At 45.3% G+C, this 24,139-nt stretch overlaps 1 long non-coding RNA gene across 1 annotated transcript; it reads right to left on the bottom strand.

The window, feature by feature from the left end:
* Positions 1 to 5,032: 5,032 nt before the first annotated feature.
* LOC116437410 lies at positions 5,033 to 15,377 on the bottom strand. Its single transcript, XR_004237285.1, has 2 exons — positions 15,329 to 15,377; positions 5,033 to 5,086 (listed from the first exon to the last, which is right to left on the bottom strand). It is a non-coding gene; the product is annotated as an uncharacterized LOC116437410 (long non-coding RNA).
* Positions 15,378 to 24,139: the final 8,762 nt, after the last annotated feature.

Genomic DNA, 24,139 nt, shown 5'->3' with positions numbered 1-24,139 from the left:
CTGGTCCCCCTCTCCACCCCTTCCCTCTGCTCATTGGTTCCCTTCCCTGGTCCCGCCTTTGTACCACCCATGTGCCCTCAGATCATTGGCTCTGTAACCCTATGTAAACCTGATCCTGAACACGCTTTGCCTCTCTCGCATTTGGTCCCCTCTGCGGAGGATGAAATAAACCTCGTCTGTGGAACGCGCCATGTGGAGGGCCCTCCTTGGCTCCTTATCTCTGGTAATATTGAGCTATCTGGCTTGAGTGTGTGTGTGTGTGTCATCTGCACTAAACATCTGCGCGGGGCTGAAAGGAGAAGCCTGCTAGCGTGAACTAACGCACCTGGAGCAGTCTTGTGCCTAAGATGGTTTTGGGGAACACAGCAGCGATCTCTTAGTCGCCCTAACACCACACACTTTCATAAGGAGATGCAGAGACCAGCTCATACTTTGTTTTGGAGATATTCAACTTCTGTTCCAAGTGTAGGATATGGGTGCTGCAGTCCTTGATGATCATGTCTTGCTTCTTGAGTCAATATAAGTGGTATTTACCCATTTTCTCCCATCCTCATATGTCTTGTCCTTCTATTTTAGTGTATTCACATGTGGAAGAGAGCCCAGATCCTCTGTAGGAACAAGGGAAAAACCAAGTTTTCTGGCATGAGTGTCTGGTCCCTGCTTTTTCTGAGACAAGCCTGCTGTGGCTTAGTTACTGTCTGAGATAGCACTGGGTACCTCTCCCCAAGGAAAGCAGTGTCATGGTGTGCCGGTTTGGACAAATTTGGAGGAAAATATCCTCTGATAGAAAGCAGGTTACAACCAGCCCTCCCCCACCAGGTTTGGGAAAAAATGAATTTTCCTTGAAGGAAAGTGAAAGAGATAAAAACTATTTATTTAACAAACACACAGGAAAAGGATAATAATGCTAAATAATAAAACCTCCCTCTGTGGAGAGAAAAACATGGGAAAATTTTTAGAGTCCTTCCATAGATCTCTCTCCCCCCCTCCTTGGAGCTGGGACGGGGTGGGCCCACCTCCGGGCCTCAGTGGAGAACTCTCCCGATGTGTTCTGATGTTGAAACAGTCCAAAAAGAAGAAGGGGAAAAAAACCTAAAGTCCCAGGAAAGCAAAGTTCAACTCTGTCTCTCTCCGGAGAAAAAGGGCCTAAAGCTGGCTGAGAAAGCAAACAAGCTGCTTCCTCTGCTCCTCTCACCGACAGAATGCAGAGAGGAGTCTGTATCTCTGTGTCCTTGAAACATGAAAACAAACTGCAAACTGCTTTGAAAGTTTTGCTCAGTTTTTTCTCTCTCCCCTCTCAGGCTCAGTTTAAAGGCATAGAAAGGCACAAAATTAATTTCTGGGCATAGAACAGTGATATGGGATACACATCATAAAGTCACCCTAAGACAAATGGAGAGAAAGGTGGTACCTCGCCCTCGCTGAGCAATGCTTTAGCCTTTTCTTCAGTTCTGGCTTTTCTAGATAAAAAGACAAACAAAATAACCAGGCAGTGATCAAAACCTAACACATCCAGGTTGCCAGTCCTGGAGGTCACGGTGGGACTGGATGCATCAGAGTTAGCAATCTGTGCAAAGGAAGAGGAGATTACCCAAGTACAAGATGTGCCATTCACTGCCACTACTGTATAACTACCTTTTAATAAATCCCAGCTGGCAGCTGCATTTAACATCGATATTTTTGGCAGCTGCCGTTTGCTGTTCCTTTCAGACTGTAGATGACATCTGTCATCTTAATGAACTGATTTTTTTTTCTGAAGGTGGATTTATGTTCTCAAATGCATAAGCTCAATGGGTCAGACAGGGTAGGGAAACATGAACTCATTAGTGTGCCAATGAGTCAGGAGAGCTTTGTAATGGCTCTGCATCTCAGCTGGGGCTGTGACTGGGTGTACTGGAGGCAATCCTCCTCCCCCATCCCACAGACCCCCCTCCTCAGAGCAGCCTGGGGAGGCAATGCCCTGCTGGCTGCCACATGCCCCCAACCAGGGCAGCATGGAGTTGTCACTGCCTGATGGCTGCCACTGCCTGGCTGCCGCAGAAGCCAGAGGTGTAAAAGGGCTTCCCCAGAGACTTGTAGACTGCAGGGAAGTGTCTGTTCTTAAAATTACAGGTGTGCATGGTAGTGGGAGGTCAAGAGAGGGAAGAGTGACACTGCTCTGCCAGCAGCTGCCTCTCCTGGGAGGCAGATGTTCAGGAAGCACTGTCAGCAGGGGCTTGCATCTGCCTGGCTGCCTGCCTAGTGCCTGAGCCCGACAGCCACCCACTTTGCATCATCTACCTGGCATAACCTTCCTCAAAGCATCTATGCATCAGCATTTGGCTGAGATGCAATCAGTGGTGACAATTCTCCCCTCCCCCTCTCCCCCAGCTTCGCTGTGAATGGATGATGACTCGCAATGCAGAGCTCAGCTATCAAACCTGTGGTGATTTAATACTAAGCCTCTTTCTAGGATGCAGGCCAGCTCTTGTGGTTTACTAGTGTTACTTCAGCAACCAGTTTCCCAAATGCCAATGAAGTTTGGCAAGAACAAAAGCAGGAACATATAGTGGAGGAACAATCACCTCTGGTTCCTGCACCTTGGCTTTAGGAAGGAAATGTTAAGATGATGTCTGCCTTGACTGTTACTGCCTGCTTCTGCTTGCATCCTTTGCTTGCCTCATCAAGATGCTTCCATGGGGAGTTCCTGCTCACCTTCCCATTTTATGGCTGAAAATCATAGAATCATAGAACAGGCTAAGTTGGAAGGAACCCATCAGGATCACTGAGTCCAACTCCTGGCCCTACCCAGGACACCCCAAAAATCACACCATGTGCCTAAGAGCATTGTCCAAACACTTCTTGAACTCTGGCAGGCTTGGTGCTGTGACCACTTCCCTGAGGAGTGCATTCCAGTGCCCAACCACCCTCTGAGTGAAGAACCTTTTCCTGATATCCAACCTAAACCTCCCCTGACAACTTCATGCTGTTTCCTTGAGTCCTGTCACTGGTCATGAGAATGAAGAGATTGGCACCTGCCCCTCCGCTTCCCCTCATGAGGATGTTGAAGACCACAATGAGGTCTCCCCTCCATCTCTTCCAGGTTGAACAAACCAAGTGACCTCAGTTGCTCCTCGTATGGCTCTCCCTCCAGACCCTTCACCATCCTCCTGGTCCTCCTTTGAATGCTCTCTAATAGTTTAATGTCTTTTTTATATTGTAATGCCCAAAACTGCACACAGTATTCAAGGTGAAGCTGCACCAGTGCAGAGTAGAGTGGGATAATCACCCCCCTCGACTGGCTGGCAATGCTGTGCCTGATGTACCCCAGGATATGGTTGGCCCTCCTGGCTGCCAGGGCACTGCTGACTCATTCAACTTGCCATCAACCAGGACCCCCAGGTTCCTTTCTGCAGCCTTTTATTCCCCAGTCTATACACACAACCAGGGTTGCCCTGTCCCAGGTGCAGAATCCAGCACTTGCTCTTGTTAAACTTCATATGGTTGGTGATTGCCCATCTCTCTCATTTGTTCAGGTCTCTGCAGGGCCTCTCTTCCTCCAGAGTCGACAGCTCCTCCCAGTTTAGTGCTGTCAGCAAATTTACATAGTATTTGAGTCCTGCGTCCTGGTTGTTAATGAAGATGTTGAAGATCACTGGGCTGAGGATGGAACCCTGCACAACCCCACTAGTGACCAGTCACCAGCCTGATGTTACCTCATTTACTATAACCCTTTGTGCCTGACCCATGAGCCAGTTGCTCACCCATCACGTAACATAGTTATCCAGCTGTGTGCTGGACATTTTGTGCAGAAGGATCCTGTAAGAGACAGTATCAAAAGCTTTGCTGAAGTCCAAAAAGATTATATCTACTGGCTTTCCTGGATCAACTAGGTCAGTTACACTGTCATAGAAGGAAATAAGGTTCAACAAGCAGGACTTTCCCCTCATGCAACCATGCTGGCTGTGACCGATGACTGTGTTGTCCTCCAGGTGTTTTTCAAAATGTCCTTTCTCTGACACACATAAACCCATACAGCCTTCTATGGTGCATAACAGTGGGCACCAAAAAGTAGGAGGGCTCCAGCATCCTTGGGTAAGCATGGGGCAGAAATGCATTGAAATGGGGAGACTGTCCTCCACTTCCACCCAAACCTGTTAGAGATCCAGCCAAGAATTCACTGCTTTTATGGAGATGGCAATGGGCATCGTCCTGCAGCCAGAAAAGCTCTTCCCATGAGGAGACCCTGTGCAGGGGAGCTGTGCAAGGAGATGGCTCCAGCTCTCCTGTTCTCTGCTCAGCAGAGCCCAAGAGCTGGCTCTGGCACAGTGTTACAAACTGGTTTAACACAGAAGACCAAAGGAAACTAAGTCTCTCTGAATAAAACAGATCGGATGCAGAAAGGTTCAAAATATACCCAAAAAACATAATTAAAACGAAATGAGGTTAGATATTGGTGCCAAAAAAGTGATATATTTTATTTAATGCTAAAAGAGGCAAAGAGAAAGAAAGAGAAAAGAAAGAAATAGAAAAAGAAGTGTGCATGGGGGGTGGGGGGACAGGGAGAGAGTGACAGGGGTTAGGTAGAAATATATCACCCTTCCGGGGGTCCCAACGATGTCTCGTTGCTCCCCTACATCTGGTCTTCTTGATGGTGAGGGTCCCCCACTGCCACTGCCATGCCAAAAAGTATAGAATCTGTGAAAAACGAGGTTCACTTCTGTAAAATTTTAAAAAAGTTTAATAAAAGGGACAATTAGGAAACAATAGCAAAAAGGGTATTACGGCTGAGTGCTTTGGCAGAGAGCCAAAGGCACACCTCTATATCCAAAAGATCGTCTTTAAAAGTACATCTCTTATTGCATATTCATCACAATCATGAATGATTCATAAATTCTTTGGAGTTTCTATGTATCATCCCATCAGCCTTATCTTCCTCCTTAGCTCTATTATGTCTCTGCTCCCTCCATAAATTCTTCTCTCTGGTGTCTGGTTTTCTTCTTCTCTGATAAGATACTCCAGGAATGTGAAGACTTTCTCTGCCTATCTTTTCTAAATTGACTACATAAACAATAGACATTCTATAACATGTATTACATTACAGAACCTAGGTAAAGTTTTTCTAACATTATGTAACATGCATGTAGTGGTTTGGTCCAAAATACTCATTACTATTTACATTCTGTGAGATAAGAATTAGGAGAAACGCAAAGCAGGCACCAATCTTGAAAGAATATAAAGAAGTTTATTAACAGACCTAAAAGAAGGAAAAAAAAAAATCATACCACACCTTCAGAACACTTCTCCTCCCCCCCCACCTTTCTCCCTTCTCCCACTGACAATGTAAAAAGGCAACCCTGAGATGTTCAGTCTGTTTACCACTTCCATAATAACCTTGTTCAGTCCATTTAGGAAGAGGAGTCTCTCTTGCCCATGCTATGAAAACATTATCACAATGAGACAGCCGCCCACTTCCAAATAACTTTGTTCAGTCCATTTAGGAAGAGGAGTCTCACTGCTCGCATGTGAGTCCCTTCCCCCAACTTGCAGCTTTTCCCACAACTGCTTTTGAGGGTCCACTCTTGAATTACTGGGGTATAAATTTAAGGTTGAGCTGTTCAGAAACAAAGGTTCTCTTGACCCATCTCTGGGAGCATTTCATCTCTAAGAATAGAGGCCCTTCTCCTTCCCTGGGAGCAAAGGGTCTTCCTCCTCTTCATCTTTAGGACTATCTCTGGGAGCATCTCTAGGAACTGAGGTTTTCTCCTTTCCCATGTGGAGCAAAAGTCCTCATCGCTTCCATCTCTCCCTGTTCAAATTTCTCGTTAAATTACAGCTGCTTTAGCATCTGCCTATCTCAGCGCAGGTGCTTTTGCTCACAAGTACAAGTTGAACACTCCACCCCCCCATGCCTTCATGAAATTACAACGGGTATTCTGATGCATCATAGCTTTACAACAGAATTTCAGCTTTAAGCATCTCCTCTTTCTCTTCCCTCAGGTTTTCAGCTCTTCACAGCACTAAAAGGGTTAATCTCACCTAGGCCTTGCAGCTGCAATGTGGCTTATCGCTGTTGGTCACATGATCTTTTGCCGGACAGCAGGGCAGCTTCAGCTGAATCTTGGCCGCACTGGAGAGGGGGAGTTGAGCTGCTCCGGCTGCCCACAGCAGGGCTGTGGGGGGGTTCCGCGAGTGGAACAGGGCCCATCAGCTCCAGGATGGCCATGGCCGGGCCTGCTGGCCCCCGCACGGGGCCCGCAGCTACCTGTCCCAGCACCAGAAATGAGACAGAGTCTCTGCCTCGGGGTTTTCTATTCCTAAGTGTGCATCACAGAGGCGGTCACAACTTTAAGTGGCTTAAAGAATTGTCCATATTCAAACTGGCCATCTGATAGGTTCTATTAGGTCACAGAGGAAGCTGTAAGCACCCCTTTGCAAGAACATCACTTCTGGGACTATGCATGCTAACCCATGACAATGCAAAAAGCCAACATCAGAATACATTCATAGCAATACCTCCCTTTTCCTTTTTTTTACAGATCATTTGGCTTGAGCAGTGTCCACTGTTTTCTAGCCTTTATTATTTGCTCATTTTTTTACAAATCAATCTTGCTTCTTCAAAGGGGTCTTTGATGTCATTTTGCTTCTTCATCACTGTCGTGGGTTAGCAAGCATAGTCCCGGAAGTGATGTTCTTGCAAAGGGGTGCTTACAGCTTCCTCTGTGACCTAATAGAACCTATCAGATGGCCAGTTTGAATATGGACAATTCTTTAAGCCACTTAAAGTTGTGACCGCCTCTGTGATGCACACTTAAGAATAGAAACTCCGAGGCAGAGCCTCTCTGTCTCGTTTCCGGTGCTGGGACAGGTGGCTGCGGGCCCTGTGTGGGGGCGAGCGGGCCCGGCCCAGGCCCTGCTCGGGCCAGGCCAGGCCGGGCCACAGCCATCCTGGAGCCGATGGGCCCTGTTCCACATGCGGAATGCCCCCCTCCCCCACAGCCCTGCTGTGAGCAGCCGGAGTGTCTTGGCACCCCCCCCTCCAGTATGGCCAAGATCAGCTAAAGCTGCACTGCTGTCCTGCAGAGGTCATGTGACCAACAGCGATAAGCCACATTCCAGCTGCAAGGCCTAGGTGAGATTAACCCTTTTAGTGCTGTGAAGAGCTGAAAACCTGAGGGAAGAGAAAGAGGAGATGCTTAAAGCCTAAATTCTGTTGTGAAGCTATGATATGTCAGAGTACCCATTGTAATTTCATGAAGATATGGGGGGTGGAGTGTTCAACTTGCAAGCAAAGCACCTGCGCTGAGATAGGCAGATGCTGACGCAGCTGTAATTTCATGAGAAGTTGAACAGGGAGAGATGGAAGCGATGAGGACTTTTGCTCCAAATGGAAAAGGAGAAAACCTCAGTTCCTAGAGATGCTCCCAGAGATAGTCCTAAAGATGAAGATGAGGAAGACCCTTTGCTCCCAGGGAAGGAGAGGGGCCTCTGTTCTTAGAGATGAAATGCTCCCAGAGATGGGTGAAAAGAACCTTTGTTTCTGAACAGCTCAACCTTAAAATTGTACCCCAAAAAACTTCAAGAGTGGACCCTTGAAAGCAGTTGTGGGAAAAGCTGCAAGTTGGGGGAAGGGACTCGCATGCGAGCAGAGAGACTCCTCTTCCTAAATGGACTGAACAAGGTTATTATGGAAGTGGTAAACAGACTGAACATCTCAAGGGTTGTCTTTTTACATTGTCACTTGGAGAAGGGAGAAAGGTGGGGGGAGGAGAAGAGTTCTGAAGGTGTGGTATAATTTTTTTCTTCTTTTAGGTCTGTTAATAAACTTCTTTATATTCTTTCAAGATTGGTGCCTGCTTTGCGTTTCTCCTAATTCTTATCTCACAGAAGGTAAACAGTAATGAGTATCTTGGACCAAACCACTACAAACACCATGATCTTTTATGCCATTCCAGATGTAGCCAATTTTGGTTCCACAGGCATTGGTGCTGTTTACATACCTTGGATCACGGTAGATATTAATCGAATAAAACAGGGGATCAACAAAGGGAGAAATATTGAGCCTGTGGTGGCACATAAAAGGAAAAAACCTAGCTTCTTCCACCATTCTATTCCCAATACATTATCCCACCAGCTAAGTTTTAGTGCGGATTCCCACTTTTGGACTGGTACATGGGCTATTTTTCTGATATTTTTGGCTATATCTAGGATGGCATCCCCATAGTCATCTATCTTCAAACAACAATCTGATGTATTAAATTTTCTACAAACACCTCCTTTTTCAGCCAATAGATTGTCTAAAGCCAACCTATTTTGATACACCGCATCTCTTGTTTGGCTTTGTTGCCTAGCTAGTAATTCCAATGCCTGACCAGTTTGGTTTGTTATTATTTCTACAACTGCTTGGAGTCTTATAATCCAATTCAGCATGTAAATTGTGGTTCGATATCCCCAACTCCCATCTTGTGCCCAGGTGGCTGGCCCATACGTTTCAATTATGCACTCAGCGGGCCATTCCTCGTCTCCCCATTTTTGAGATCCTCCAATCAATTCTCTTTTATTTCTTTTTAGATCCTCATACACTGGTATTCCTAGTTGATCCCCGTCCGGCTCTGGTAAAAGAAAGAATCCTGGGTGTATGATTCCCAGAGTACAATTCCCTTTCCACTGAGAGTGGAGCTTTGCATATGCCCTTTTTCCATATATCTAAGATAGGCCATCTGGTGCCCTCCAGTAATTAAATTTTTGTTGATTTATATTTTCCCAAAATTTTGATATTTCTGGGATCCCAAAATAAGGATTTTTGTTTGTATCATTGCATTGAAAGAGTTTGATCTCATTATTGTACTTACAATTCTCTTCCTTTGTTTTATCCTGAGTCCAATACAGAGCTGGTTTCTCAGGAACCCACTAGGTAAAAGTTCCATTACTGACTTTATATCTCTTACAGGGAGTATTTCCTACTTCGCTAAGGAAATTGTTCCTGGTACACCAGAGACACTCCTCTCCTATCACTGTTGAACTTAGTACCCACCCTTCTGGTCTGTTTTCTCCCCTTATCTTTGTCCGATTCCACTTAGGGAGTTCTATTGGGCTTAAGCTACTGCCTTTCCATGGCCATTCCTCTGTCATCAGAGGCCCTCCACAGACCCAACAGTTGGTTACATTAAGCTCCTTACCTATCCTTTCCCCTAATTCCACAAACAGGTTTTTTCCAAAATTTGAGATATCTTTTTAATTTCTAATTGTTGTTTGAGTTTCACATACATGTCTTGAATTGGGGTTGATACAGAGTTAGATTGCTGTGCTAGCTTTGCCTTCTTGTTTACCAGTTGTTCTTTTACTAAGCCTGAGACTTTACTCCCAACAATATATGTGAAACAAATCCATCTTTCCCCTTTTGGACATTTACTTCCCATCCTGCTACCACTTGTTCCTAAATTTTCTACAATCCAGTATTTTTTCCCATTTTGTATACAGTTTCCTAATTTGGATGGGTTATAACAGTGACTGTTGACATGGGTATGCGCAATGAAAAAGGAACCTCGGTGTTTTTCCATATACAGCTTTTGGTAACACCTATGGCATGGCTTTGTCGGTATCCCCAGAGGGAAGACACAAAAAAGGAGTGACAGATAAAGGAATAACAGAGGTCTGATATGGCTTATACCTCCACCTCCCATGCCTATGGGGTTGCTACCCACAGCAGGGGTATATGATCTTCTTGGTGGCAAGTACAGTGGTCAATTCGGTCTTGCCCTCTATTTCCTCGTCACTTCCTTTTCACTAATTTCCAGGCAAATTGCTTTTGACACTTCTTAATTGTAGCTTCCCACCGTTCCTCAGGTATCTCCCATTCAACAGGCACTAGTAATTCCCATCCACAAAGCAAGGTTACTATTTCAGCTGTTCTTTGCTCTACCTGGATGGGGAATAGATTTGGCATTCGACACTTCATGCAATGAGAGTGTCGTTTTAGTGAACTACAATACCAATATTTTTTACAGTCTAGACATTTACATTTAACCCAGCTAGCATGTCCAGTATTGGGATGAATCAGACAGGGTATATGGTATGGCACTGTTGGAAGTGACAATTCCTCCTCCTTTTTAAATAAGTCACAGGCTAAGGCCAGAATATGAGAACCCTCAGCCTGAAATAGTCCTGATCCTCCTGTTTGGAGTGGAAGTATTCCTCCCCAAGGAGGGTATTGGAGGTGTCTCAGGACTTGTCCAGGCAACACTTGAAACCTCTGATATAAGCTTGGCCTTATTTCCCAAGCAGGTGTGATTCTTGGTGTATCCCTTGGATCATTTGGGTCTTCCCAGTTCATTACCCCCCAGTTCCCGCTTAAGAGTTAACTTGGTATCACCAGGCATAGATGTTATAGTCCACTCCTTAGGTTCTTCCACGGGTCCTTTGATTCTGCTGGCGTGGATCCACCCTTGCTCCTTGGTCCGGATCGCTGCCTCAGTCATCAGTAGCACCTGAAAAGGACCTTCCCATTGTGGAGTTAAAGATTGCTCTTTCCATGTTTTTACTAGTACCCACTCCCCCGGATGGATATTATGGATTTTAAAGTCTAAAGGTGTGGTTTGAGGGATTATCCCTTTCAACTGCAAATCTTCAAGGGTCCTTGCAATTGTGTTGACATATCCTTTAACACTCATTTCCCCTACTTCATAGGTAGCAGTTTCATGTTGGGTGGTCAGAAAGGGTAACCCAAACATCATTTCATAAGGTGACACTCCCAGGTCTGACCTGGGTTGTGTCCGAACCTTCAATAAAGCCAGAGGTAGGCATTTTACTCATGACATTTGAGTTTCAACTATTATTTTACTTAAGGTTCTCTTTAAAGTTTGGTTCATCCTCTCTACCCGTCCTGAACTCTGTGGGTGCCATGGGGTATGTAGTTCCCATTTTATTCCCAAGGCTTGAGTTAGTTGCTGCAGAACTTTTGACGTAAAGTGTGTCCCTCTGAGTCTATCTTATTAATCATTCCATATTTGGGAATAATTTGTTCTAAGAGGGTTTTACATCCTACATTGGCTGTGGCTCTGACAGTGGGAACAGCTTCCACCCAATGGGTAAGATGGTCTGTTATTACTAACAAGAATTTCAACCGCTGTACTTGGGAGAGTTCGGTAAAGTCCACTTGGATACTTTGAAATGGTCGGAGAGCTAACTCACGACCTCCTGAAGTTTTCTTTCTCACCAACTTTTTATTTACTTTTTGGCAAACCATACATCTTTCAGTTATTTGTTTAGCTAACCCATGAATTCCAATGCACCCATAATTCCTTAGAAAGTGATCACACAAAGCCTTGGTACCCCAATGAGGTTTTTTTGATGCATGTAAATTCTGTCCTCGAGGTGCTGCCTCTTTTATTCCTTTGATTGGTAATCATTCACATTCCTTCGCCCAGCCTCTTCATTGTGATTCCAAGCAGGGGGTGTCAATGTCATCTTCTGGTCTCCTGGTGGTCCCTGCTGGTTTTCTCTTTCCCAAATTCTCATACCTGCAACTCTAATAATTTCTCGTTCCTCTTGAGAAAATAATATTTTCATTATTGCTTGCATTTCTTCCCAAGTGAAAATGTTTGGACCTAAAAATTGATCTAATTGTTCAGCTGTACCTATAGGATCGTCCAATAGTCTTTTGATCTCTTTTTTAAAAGCTCTAACTTCTGAAGAAGTGAGTGGGGCATTTACAAATCCTGTTCCCCAAGCTCCCATTGGAACTTCCCTTAAAGGGAACAAACGGACGTCCTCATCCCAATTCTTGTGTCCTTTTTCTCTTATGATACTTCTTTCCTGTCTTGGGGGGGTGTCGGGGGGGCTGTTCTGTAACTGAGCTCCCCATGCTTTGGTATGTTGCTTCCTCCTTAAGAGGAACAGCAGAAGCGGTCGTTGCCAAGGGACTGGTGATTCAGGCGAGAAGGTGGGGGTAGGAGGTGGGAGTCCTCTCCGAAGCTGATTCCTCCAGGAGTGGGGGGGCCGTAGGCGGGGACTGCCGCCGGAACCGCCAAGGGGACAAGTTCTTCCGGCGGATACCAGATTTTACCGTGGACTCTTTGCACGTGGTCCACAGCAGTCATGGTGGCAGGACTCTGTGCTGCCGGCAGAATCAGCGCAGCCCGCAGGGCCAAAGCCGGGTTCAATGGAGCCGTGGCAGACAACACAGCGGGGGCAGGGGCTGGTGGAACGGCTGCGGACATCGGAACCGGAGACGGAGCCGGGACCAGGGCCAGGGCAGGGGCAGGGGTGGGGGGGAACCCCAAAAGCGGTGGGCTGGGCTGCCGTGGAACAGATACCCAGACTAGGGATGGGTGGGATACCGAAAGCGGCGGGCTCGGCTGCCGCAGAACAGATACCTGGGCTAGGGACGGGTGGGACACTGAAAGCGGCAGGCTGGGCTGCCACCAGACCTGCAGGAGCTGGAGGGTGAGGTGGGAACGCTGGGGCCACCGGCGGAGCCGTGGTAGACAGAGCAGCGGGGGCAGGGGCTGATGGAATGGCCCTGGACATTGGAACTGTGGCCTGAGCCGGGACCGTGGCCGGAGCTGGGGTAGAGGCGGCGCGAACCCCAAAAGTGGCGGGCTGGGCTGCCACAGGACCCGCGGGGGATGAAGGGGGCGGCGGGAACACCGGGGCCACCGGTGGAGCCGCCGCCCCTGGGACAAGTGGTGGAGCCGCTGGTGGTGCCATAAGAGCCAGGACGGGCGGGACCTCGGGCCCCAAGACCGGTGGTGCAGCTGCGAGTGGCGCAACAGGAGCCTGGGCTTGGGGGGGGCAAGCGGGAATGGAGGGGGCAATGCTTCCAGGGGGTCCCAGCCCTTCTCTTTCTTGTTTTCCCTTTTCTCCTTTTCTTGGGTCTCTGACAACTTAAAAATTCTTATCCCCTTAGGCTCTATGTTTCCCACTCAGCATGAAGCATACTTGCCTTCTTCTGTGTTAAAGGGTTCTTTTGAATTTACAAATACTTGTAAAGCCTGACAGATCCAAACTTCAAAAGAGCCATACTTGGGCCAGAAAACATGGTCAGATCTTATTTCCTTCTCGGCCCAATCAAACATACAAAACTGTATCATTTTGACTTTGCTCTTTTTCTTTGTACTTGGATTAGTGTTCCAGTTAGCTAACATAACTCCCAGAGGGATTTCCTGGGGTATTTCTGCTGGCACGCCTCTATTCCTTTTTTATTTCCTGATTCTTGCTTACTGGTTTTATGTCCCATTTTCTCAGAACCTTATCTACCCTTCCCAGGCCTTTGTTTCCCACTTTTTTTTTTTTTAACAATCCAGACCCCACCTTCTCTTTCCCCTTTCCTCACCTAGAATACAAAAGTTCCCTCCTCTTAATATAATATGCCTCCCTCCAGAAAATAAAGTTATACTTCAGGGTTTAACATTTCTATCACATTTTCATTCATTCTCACTCACTCCTTTTTATTGTTCCAATATCTCTTAAGCACTATCAGTCACAACCACACAAGATTAAGGTACCTTTTAATTTCAAATCATTGGCTAATATTCACCCATGGGCCAAATGTTCCAGGTTTCTTGGATTAATCCTCAATTTAGCAGAATTAAGCCCAAATTTCTTGGATCCAATCCTCAATTCAACAGTCTCAAACCCCAAATTTCTTGGATTCAATCCTCGACTTGGCTGGTTTAAAACCCAAATTACTTGGATTCAATCCTCAACCTGGCAAGTCTTTAGGGGCCCTCTTTTTGTCTCGTTTCCTCGTGGTTTGTACTAGGAAACTCTTGGCTCCCTTTCTTCAAGGGATCCAATCCCTCCCCTGAAACCCAGTCCCAGTTAAACCGGGGGTTCTTTCACTCCTTTTATCTTTTGCTTTGCCTCTTTACTGACTGCTTCCCTTGCGGGAGAGCAGAAATGCAGCCTCAGAAGCTCCTCACTCGCTTCGCAGGTCTGGGGGTAACCAGCCCGCGTCTCATACACACACTTTCATCCCCCGTATCCGCTCCACCCCCAAGTAAAAAAAGGAAAGAAAAAAATACTCACTTTTCTCTGAGTCTTTGTGCACAAGATTTTTACGTGCTTAACTACCGCGGTATCTTAGGGAGCCTTTTTCTTCCCTTTCCTTTTGCTTTATTGTCTCCTCTCTTGTCCTCCGGGTGTTTGACCTGCAAACCCCTCGACCCACGCCGGGAAATGCAAAGCGAGGCCGCCAAAAGCGGGCGGGGGCGCCCACCCGCTCTGGGTTCCTCGGGAGATCTCAGAGGCGAGGTCTTTTTCCCTGTACGGGCCACCAATTGTGAAGAACAAGGTTCGCTTTTGTAAAATTTTAAGAAAAGTTTAATAAAAGGGACAATTAGGAGACAATAGCAAAAAGGGTATTACGGCCGGGTGCTTTGGCAGAGAGCCAAAGGCACACCTCTATATCCAAAAGATCGTCTTTAAAAGTACATCTCTTATTGCATATTCATCACAATCATGCATGATTCATAAATTCTTTGGAGTTTCTATGTATCATCCCATCAGCCTTATCTTCCTCCTTGGCTCCACTATGTCTCTGCTCCCGCCATAAATTCTTCTCTCTGGTTTCTGGTTTTCTTCTTCTCTGATAAGATACTCCAGGAATGTGAAGACTTTCTCTGCCTATCTTTTCTAAATTGACTACCTAAATGTTATAAACATATAATATTGGTTTCTCGCAAAGTATTAAGGTAGATATTATATAATGTTAGAAATGCTTTTTGCTGTGTGGATGTAGTTTTCTCTCTTTTTAGCAAGAATGTTAGCAAGTGTGAGCAAGTAAGATAACCTCCAAGCGAACAGCGGATGAGGCCCAAGGAGCTGCTAATCAACACTTTGTCCAGAGAACAAAAGGGCCCAAAGGCTACTCCGCCCGGAGAACAGGCGGCCAGGAGAGTCCGAGAGCCGCTATCACCGCTCTGCCCGGGGGGCAAAGAGGCCCAAAGCTGCAATCAGCCCTGACTGTCTGGAGAATTAAGAGAGCCACCCTACCATCGACTCTTACCTAGCGGGCCCAACCCCAAGAATCAAAAGAAATAAAACCACAAGGCAGAAGACTAGGCATGCTCTAAAAAGGCGGAACCAAGGAGTGGCCATGCTGAACAGCTCCAGGAAAAGTTTTAATATGAATAGAGAACAGACAGTAAAAATGGTATAAAAAGGACTCACCTCTAGCATCAGGGGTGCTCTTGGCAGAGCGCCAAGGCATCCGGCCGTTATCCCTTTGCTTTATTTTATGTGTCTCTTATTGTCTTTATATTAAACTCTTTAAATTCTCACAGGAGAGTGAACCTCGTTTTTCACACTGAACAATAGACATTCTGTATCACGTATTACATTACAGAACCTAGGGAAAATTTTTCTAACATTATGTAACATGTGAAAAGCCAACATCAGAATACATTCATACCAATGAGTTCTCAGAGGGTGGCAGTACCCGTGAGTAGCGCGGGGAGTTCAATCGTCCAGCTCCCGATACCCTCCCAAGGGAAGACGAAGGGTTCGTACCACTGCCCCCGGAAATATATCCATCCCTCACCGGCAGGAGGTTTGGGGCGCCCCCCGTCTTTAGCCCCTGCTTCGGTTACCGCAGTGGGCTCTGCCCTCCCCGCGGCTCTGCCGCTGCAGTCTGCAGGAGGGATGGGGGAGTCATGGCGGCTGCCACAGTGGCGCCAATGCCTGGGATTGCGCAATCGGCCGTGCTGCCGCCGCAGGCGGCTCCCGCGCCATCAGCCCTGTACTCGGGCTCGGTGCAGTACCCTTGGTCGCCCGCGCCCGCGTGTTCGGTGCCCTATTGTTCCGCTTTGGCCCCTGTGGGGCTTGGGTACTGTGAAAAACGAGGTTCACTCTCCTGTGAGAATTTAAAGGGTTTAATATAAAGACAATAAGAGACACATAAAATAAAGCAAAGAGATAACAGCTGGGTGCCTTGGCGCTCTGCCAAGAGCACACCTGATGCTCGAGGTTAGTCCTTTTTATACCATTTTTAACTGTCTGTTCTTTATGCATATTAAAACTTTTCCTGGAGCTGTTCAGCATGGCCACTCCTTGGTTCCGCCTTTTTAGAGCATGCGTATTCTTCTGCCTTGCGGTTTTATTTCTTTTGATTCTTGGGCTTGGGCTCGCTAGGTGAGAGTTGATAGTCGACTGGACCTCTTAATTCTCCAGACAGTCAGGGCTGATTGCAGCTTTGGGCCTCTTTGGTCCCCCGGGCAGAGCGGTGATAGTGGCTCTGGGGCCCCCTGGCCCCTCCGTTCTCCGGACAGAGTAGCCTTTGGGCCCCTTTGGACAAAGTGTTGATTAGCAGCTTCTCGGGCCTCATCCGCTGTTCGCTTGGAGGTTATCTTACTTGCTCACACTTGCTAATATTCTTGCTAAAAAGAAAGAAAATCACATCCACACAGCAAAAGCATTTCTAACATTATATAATATCTACCTTAATACTCGCGAGAAGCCTATATTACAATATATGTTTATAACAATCTCCCCTTTTTCTATTTTATAAATCATTTGGCTTGAGCAATAATTCTTTTTTTTTTTGCTTCTAATGTCCGTTCGTTCTTTTCACAGATCAATTCGGCTTCTTCAAGAGGGTCTTTTACATCACTTTTTAATACCATCATTTTTTGTGCTGTTCCAGACATAGCCAACTTTGGGTCTGTAGACATTGCCACAACTTGCATGCCTTGAACTACGCTGGTGATTAGCTGAATAAAACAGGGGATCAAGCAAGGGAGAAATATTAGACCAGCTGTAGCACATAAGAGGAAGAAGCCTAGCTTCTTCCACCATTCTTTCCCCAATATGCCATCCCACCAGTTAGCAGTCATCATCGATTCCCATTTTTGGACCGGTACATGGGCTATTTTTCTGATATTGTTGGCGATATCTAGAACGGAATCCCCGTTGTCATCGATTTTTAAACAACAATCCGATGTATTAAACTTCCCACATACACCCCCTTCTTCAGCCAATAAATAGTCTAAAGCCAGCCTATTTTGATATATTGCAGCTCTGGTTTGGTGTTGCTGACTGACTATTAATTCCATAGCCCCAGCTGTTTCATTGGTTATGATTTCTACAAGAGCTTGGAGTCTGATGATACGATTCAGCATGTAAATTGGGGTTCGATATCCCCAACTTCCATCTTGTGCCCAGGTAGCTGGCCCATATGTTTCTAATATTCGTTCAGGGGGCCATTCCTCATCTTTCCATTTTTGGAATCCTCCAATCAAATCTCTTTTATTTCTTTTGAAGTCTTCATAGACAGGTATTCCTAATTGATCTCCCTCTGGTTCTGGTAAAAGGAAAAACCAGGGTTAAATGATTCCTAGTGTACAACTCCCTTTCCAATGTGAAGGGAGTCTCGGGTATGCCCTTTTCCCACATATCTAAAATAAGCCATCTGGTGCTTTCCAATAATCACCTTCTTGTTGATTTATATTCTCCCGAAATTTGGATATTTCCCTGTGTCATTACACTGAAAGAGTCCAATTTCATTATCATATACACAGTACTTTCTTTTTTTCTGAGCCCAATACAAAGTTGTTTTTTCCGGGACCCACCACGTCGAAGTTCTGTTACTTACTCTATACCTTTTACAGGGAGTGTTTTTTACTTCATTGAGAAAATTTTTCCCAGTTCGCCAGAGGGATTCTTCCCCTTATCACTGTTGAACTTAAAACCCACCCTTCAGGTTGGTTCCCCCCTCTTATATTTGTCCGGTTCCATTTAAGGAGTTCTACCGGGCCTATGCTGCTACCTTTCCATGGCCATTCTTCTGTCATTAAAGCTCCTCCACAGACCCAACAGTTGGTTATGTTAAGTTCCTTACCTATCCTCTCCCCTAATTCCACAAACAGGTTTTTTCCTAACCTTGGGGTGTTTTCCTCTTTTAACTGTTGTTTAAGCTTTGCATACAGGTCCTGACGTGAGGTGAGTATAGGGCGAGGTTGCTGTGCTGGCTTTGTATTTTTACTTACCACTTGTTCTTTTACCAAATCTTGGACTGTTCCCCTGGTGGCAGCTGTGAAGCAAATCCATTTTTCTCCTTTTGGACAATTACTTCCTAGTCTCTTTCCACTTGTTCCTAAATTTTCTGTAATCCAATATTTTTCCCCTCTATGCATGCAAATACCTAATTTGGATGAGTCATAACAGTGACTGTTGATATGGGTATGAGTAATAAAGAAACCTCGGTGTCTTTCCATGTAGAGCTTTTGATAGCATTTGTAACATGGTCTTGCCGGTGTCCCAAAAGGGACCAGGATAAGTGACAAAAGAAGGAATAAGTGGTCCGGCATGGCTTATACGCCCACCTCCCTTGCCTATGAGGTTGCAACCCATAGCAGGTGTATTGGATCTTCTCGGTGGCGAGTACAGTGGCCAACCCGGTCTTGCCCTCTATTTCCTTGTCACTTCCTTTGTAGCTTTTTTAGGCAAATTTCTTCTGGCACCTTTTTTAACTGTAGTATCTTATTGTATCTCAGGTATTTCCCATTCAACAGGCACTAGTAATTCTCATCTGCGGGGCAAAGTTATTACTTTTGTTGCTTGCGATTCCGTCTGGATAGAGGGTGGATTTTGTGCTTGACACTCCTTACAACTAGGGCGTCAATGGTGTGAAATGCCAATTTTCCCACAGATTAAACACTTATATTTGACCCAACTTGCATGCCCTGTGTTAGAATGATTCAAACAGGGTATATGATGTGGCACTGATGGAAGTTGTGATTCTCCCCCTTCTTAATACAAGTCACAGGCTAAAACCAGAACATGAGAGTTCCCTGTTTGATACAGTCCCAACCCTTCCTGTTTGAAGTGAGAATATTCCTCCCCAAGATGTCCCAGAATTTGTCCAGGGGGCAATTTGGTATCACCTGGTTTGGATATTACAGTCCATTCTTCAGGTTCTTTCACAGGTCCTTTGATTCTGCTGGCATGGATCCACCCTCGTTCCCTGGTCCGGATTGTGGCCTCAGTCGTCAGCAGTACCTGAAAAGGACCCTCCCATTGTGGAGTCAAAGATTGTTCTTTCCATGTTTTTACTAGTACCCATTCCCCTGGATGGATATTATGAATTTTGAACTCCAAAGTTGTGGTTTGAGGGATCATTCCTTTCAGCCGCAAATTTTCAAGTGTTCTGGCAATTGTGGTGACATATTTTCTGACACTTGCTTCTCCCACTTCATAAGTGGCTGTTTCATGTTGAGTGGTAAGGAAGGGTAATCCGAACATCATCTCATAAGGAGATACTCCCAGATCTGACCTGGGCTGTGTTCGGACTCTCAACAGAGCCAAAGGTAAGCACTTTACCCATGACATTTGAGTTTCAATCATTAAAGTTTTTTTCAAAATCTGGTTCATTCTTTCTACTCGGCCTGAACTTTGTGGGTGCCAGGGGGTATGTAATTCCCATTTTATTCCCAAGGCTTGAGTTATTTGTTGTAAGACTTTGGATGTAAAATGTGTTCCTCTATCTGAGTCTATTTTATTAACCATTCCATATCTGGGAATAATTTGTTCCCGAAGGGTTTTGCATACTACGTTAGCTGTAGCTCTGGTAGCAGGAACTGCTTCTACCCAATGAGTTAGATGGTCTACTATTACTAATAGGAAGTTCTATCTCTGTACTTGGGGAAGTTCAGTAAAATCTACTTGGATACTTTGGAATGGTCGCAGAGCTAACTCACAGCCTCCTAATGTTTTTCTCATTATTTTCCTATTCACTTTTTGGCAAGTTATACAGTTCCCAGTTATTTGTTTTGCTACCCCAAAGATTCCAACACACCCATAATTTCTTAAAAAATGATCACACAAAGCTTGAGTACCCCAATGAGTTTTTTTGATGCATATCTTCTAATATTCTCCTAGTGAGTGGCTTATTAAGTAACTGTCTCCCATCAGGGAGTTTCCATTTTCCAGATTGATCTTGTTCTCCCCCTATCTTAGATAATTCCTTTTCTTCTTCTTCACTAAATTTAGGGATTTCCAATTCTTCCCTCTCTGGGGTCAAGATTAACATAATTCTTTCAGTCCCATTTTCTGCTGCATCTTTGGCTTCTTGATCTGCCAGATTATTCCCTCTTATTTCTGGGGTCATCCCTTTTTGGTGTCCTTTGATATGCACTACGGCTATTTCTTCAGGCAGTTTTAATGCCTCCAAAACTTCTGAAATCAGGCCTTCATGTACCAGTTCCTTCCCCTTTGAATTTAGTAAACCCCTTTCTTCCCAGATCTTTCCAAAGGTATGTATTACCCCAAAGGCATACTTTGAGTCAGTATATATGGTCCCCTTTTTGTGTGCTAAATGCTCCAGTGCTCTTTTTAGGACGTATAATTCACAAGATTGCGCCGACCAATTTGAAGGTAGTTTTCCTTTTTCGATGGTCTGCATATTTATCCCATTGACTAAGGCATATCCTGACATTCTTTTTCCTTGCAAGCATCTGGATGAACCATCCACATATATTCTTTCCCCTTCCAAGAGTCCTTGTTCTGCTAGATCTTCCTGAACTTTTGTTTGGTATTGAATAATTTCTAAGCAATCATGTGCCAGGTCATCTTTTGGTTCCCCCTATAGGAATTGGGCCAGATTGAGGCTTTTGCTCGTTTCTACAGTTAGATCATTACTGTCAATCAGAATTGCTTCATATTTTAATATCCTGGAGTCTGTTAACCATTTTTCAGCTTTTTGATTTAACACATTTCAGACTGCATGGGGTGTGTATACAATTAGTTTACTTCCAAAGGTGAGCTTATGGCTCTTCTCCACCAAAATAGCAGTAGCTGCTATGGCTTGAATGCATACTGGCCAGCCACGACTTACTGGGTCCAATAATTTAGATAAATAAGCTATTGGTCTTCTCACCCCTCCCCATTCCTGGACTAAAACACCATGAGCTACTCCATTTTCTGCATTCACATATAAATGAAAGGGTTTTTCTAGTGAGGGTAAGCTTAGGGCTGGTACCGAGGCTAGTTTCAACTTCAGTTTTTCTAATTTATTATCATCATCTTTAGTCCATTGTATATTGTCTCCCCCTGTTAATTTTTCATATAAAAATTTTACTGCTTGTGTATATCCTTCAATCCATAGTCTGCAATATCCCAGTAGCCCCAGCAGTCTCCTAACCTCCTTTTTTGAAGAGGGAGGAGGGAGGGATAAAATCCCTGCAATTCTTTCAGGACTTAGTTTTCGGCTACCTTTGCTTATCAGGTGGCCGAGATATTTTACTTCTGATTCCACAAACTGTAATTTCCCTTTTGATGCCCTTAGTCCCTTTTCCCCAAGAAAATTTACAAGTTTTATAGTAGCTTCTTTAATTTCAACGTCTCCTGATATTAGAAGATCATCCACATATTGGATAATTTGTATTCCTGGGGGAGTGGGGAAAGTTTCTAGTATTTCTCCCAAGGCTTGCCCAAATAAATTTGGGGCCTCACAATACCCCTGTGGCAGTTTAGTCCACCTCAATTGGTTCTTTTTCCCTGTGTTTGGATCTTCCCATTCAAAGGCGAAAATATTTCAGCTTTCCTCTGCCAGTGGGCAGGCCCAAAAGGCATCTTTAAGATCCACCACACTAAACCACTGATGTTGAGGTGGAATTTTGCTTAAAAGAGTGTAGGGATTAGGAACCATAGGGTAGCAGGCCCGTGTTCTTTTGTTTACTTCTCTTAAATCTTGCACTAATCTATAATTTCCATCAGACTTCTTTATTGGGAGAATAGGGGTATTATGAGGGGATTTACAAGGTTCCAGTGTCCCATCCTTTATTAATTCTTCTATTACTGGTTTTAAGCCTTTTCTCCCTTCTAAAGATATAGGGTACTGACGTACACGAATGGGACATTCCTCTCTTTCAATTGTGACCCTTATGGGGTCAATATCTAGTCCACCCCTATTCCCTTCCCCAGCCCAAACCTCTCTGTTAATCTTTTCCTCATCTTCTTGGCTAAGTTTTAACACTTTGGCCGTCATTTTCCCTTCTTCTGGTATGACTCCAATCCCCTGCTGGATTTGTAAATCCCTTCCCAATAAATTGCTGCCAGCCCCAGGAACTAATAAAACATCCCCTATCCCTATTTTTGTTTCCCCTTCAATGACCACATCTTTAATGACAGGGACCTTAAATCCTTCCCCCTTTGCTCCCGTTACTTTTACCATATCATTACTTACATCACAAGCTTTTGGAATATTCATCACACAAGTCCTTTCCGCCCCAGTGTCAACTATAAATTGTAATACTTCCTCTTGGGGGCCTACTTTTAAAGTTATCAAAGGCTCCAGATGGTATTTATCCCCCAAAAAATAGAGCCCGTGACTTCCCTATTTTTCTTCTGTGTGTGTCTCGAAATATTTTCAGATCCCTCCTCAGGTGGGGGCATTCTCTTTTATAATTCCCCTCTTCCTTGCAATAGAAACAGGCATCCCTGGGTTGTTCTTGGAATTTTGACCGTGCTGAAGTTTTACTTTTCTCCCTTCCCCCATTTCTGAACCCTGAATGTTTAGGAGTAATACCTGAGGGCTTTTGATTTAGATTTTTTTGGAAGGCACTCTCCCGCATAGTGGCTATCATGATCCTTGCTTCCACTTTGGCTTTTTCTTCATCCCTCTGGACATATATCTTTTGAGCTTCCCTTACTAGGTCTTGTAATGGTTTCTCGTACCAGTCTTCTATTTTTTCCAGTTTTTTTTCTAATATCTGGCCAGGCATGAGTGACAAAGTTAACTCTTAGCAGGGCTTGCCCTGCTAGGGACTCCAGGTCTATCCCAGAGTATTGTTTCATATTCTTTCAGAGCCTCTCCAGCCACTCAGTCGGGGTTTCTTCCTTCCCTTGCTGCCCCTCAAAGGCTTTTCTGACATTTTGTCCTCAGGGTGCCCCCTCTTTTATTCCCTTGATTATCAAATTACGATAATCATTCATATGTCCCCTCCCAGCTTCATCATTTTGGTTCCAGTTAGGAGGTGTAATGGGCATTTTCTGATCCCCGGGTGGACCTTGTTGATTTTCTCTTTCCCAAATTTTTATTCCAGCAATTCTAATCATCTCTCTTTCCTCTTGGGAGAATATTATTTTCATTATTGATTGCATTTCTTCCCAAGTGAAAATGTTGGGACCTAAGAACTGGTCCAACTGTTCAGCTGTACCTATGGGGTCTTCTAATAATCCTTTAATTTCCTTTTTGAAATTCCTAACCTCTGTAGAGGTTAGAGGGGCATTCACAAAGCCAGTTCCCCCTCCCCCCATAGGCACTTCTCTTAACGGTAATAAATGAATTTCCCGGCTTCCCTCTGCCTGTTTAGCAATGGAGGGATTGTTGGGCTGCCTCTGAGCCTTAACGGCACCTCTTGTATTCTGGTATGGTGCTCCTTCGTTAAGAAGAGGGTTTATTTGGGAAGAAAGCACCGAACTCCCCTGGCGAGGAGAGGCAGATTCAGAGTCTGGCACTGAAGCTGAGTATTCTGGAGTGCAAAGGGTGGGGGCGGGGTCTGGCACTGAAGCCGGGTTTCTGAAGGCAGGAGAGGTGGGGGCTGAAGCCGGGATGTGTGATGTTTCCCTTGATTCAATTACGGGTGCGGGGATTCCCGAGATATATGGGAAGGGTGGGATCCCTGGCATGGGCGGGGGCAGGGCTCCCCCCCAGCTCCATTGGGGCGGGAGGGCTGCCGGGGGAAAGGCCCCCGGTGCGGGCGGAGGGATGGCTGGCGGAGGAAAGCCCGGAGCCAGGGGGAGAGCAGCCTCTGGCACTGGCGGCGGAGGCAACACCTCTAAAGGGTCCCACCTTTTTTTCTCTTCTGTTTGCTTCTCCTCTGGGGTTTCTGATATTTTCAAGACTTTGGTTCCCAGAGGTTCTGTAACTCCTGTCCAGCAAGAAGCATATTCTCCCTCTTCAGAGTTAGATGGCTCTTTTGAATTCACAAACACATTTAAAGCCTGGCAAATCCATGCCTCGTCAGACCCATATTTTGGCCAGTAAACATGATCAGGTCTGATTTCCTTTTTTACCCACTCTTTCATGCAGAATTGAATCGTTTTTACTTTATCTTTTCCTTTTTTAGAAGGATCAGTTTCCCAGTTTGCGAGTTTGACCCCGAGGGGGCTGTCTTGGGGTATATCCTCTGGTACCCTTTTATAATTTGTACTTAATTTACTA

Source organism: Corvus moneduloides, chromosome W (assembly GCF_009650955.1).
Source record: "Corvus moneduloides isolate bCorMon1 chromosome W, bCorMon1.pri, whole genome shotgun sequence".
NCBI lineage: Eukaryota > Metazoa > Chordata > Aves > Passeriformes > Corvidae > Corvus > Corvus moneduloides.
This window is presented reverse-complemented; position numbering and strand designations above follow the sequence as displayed.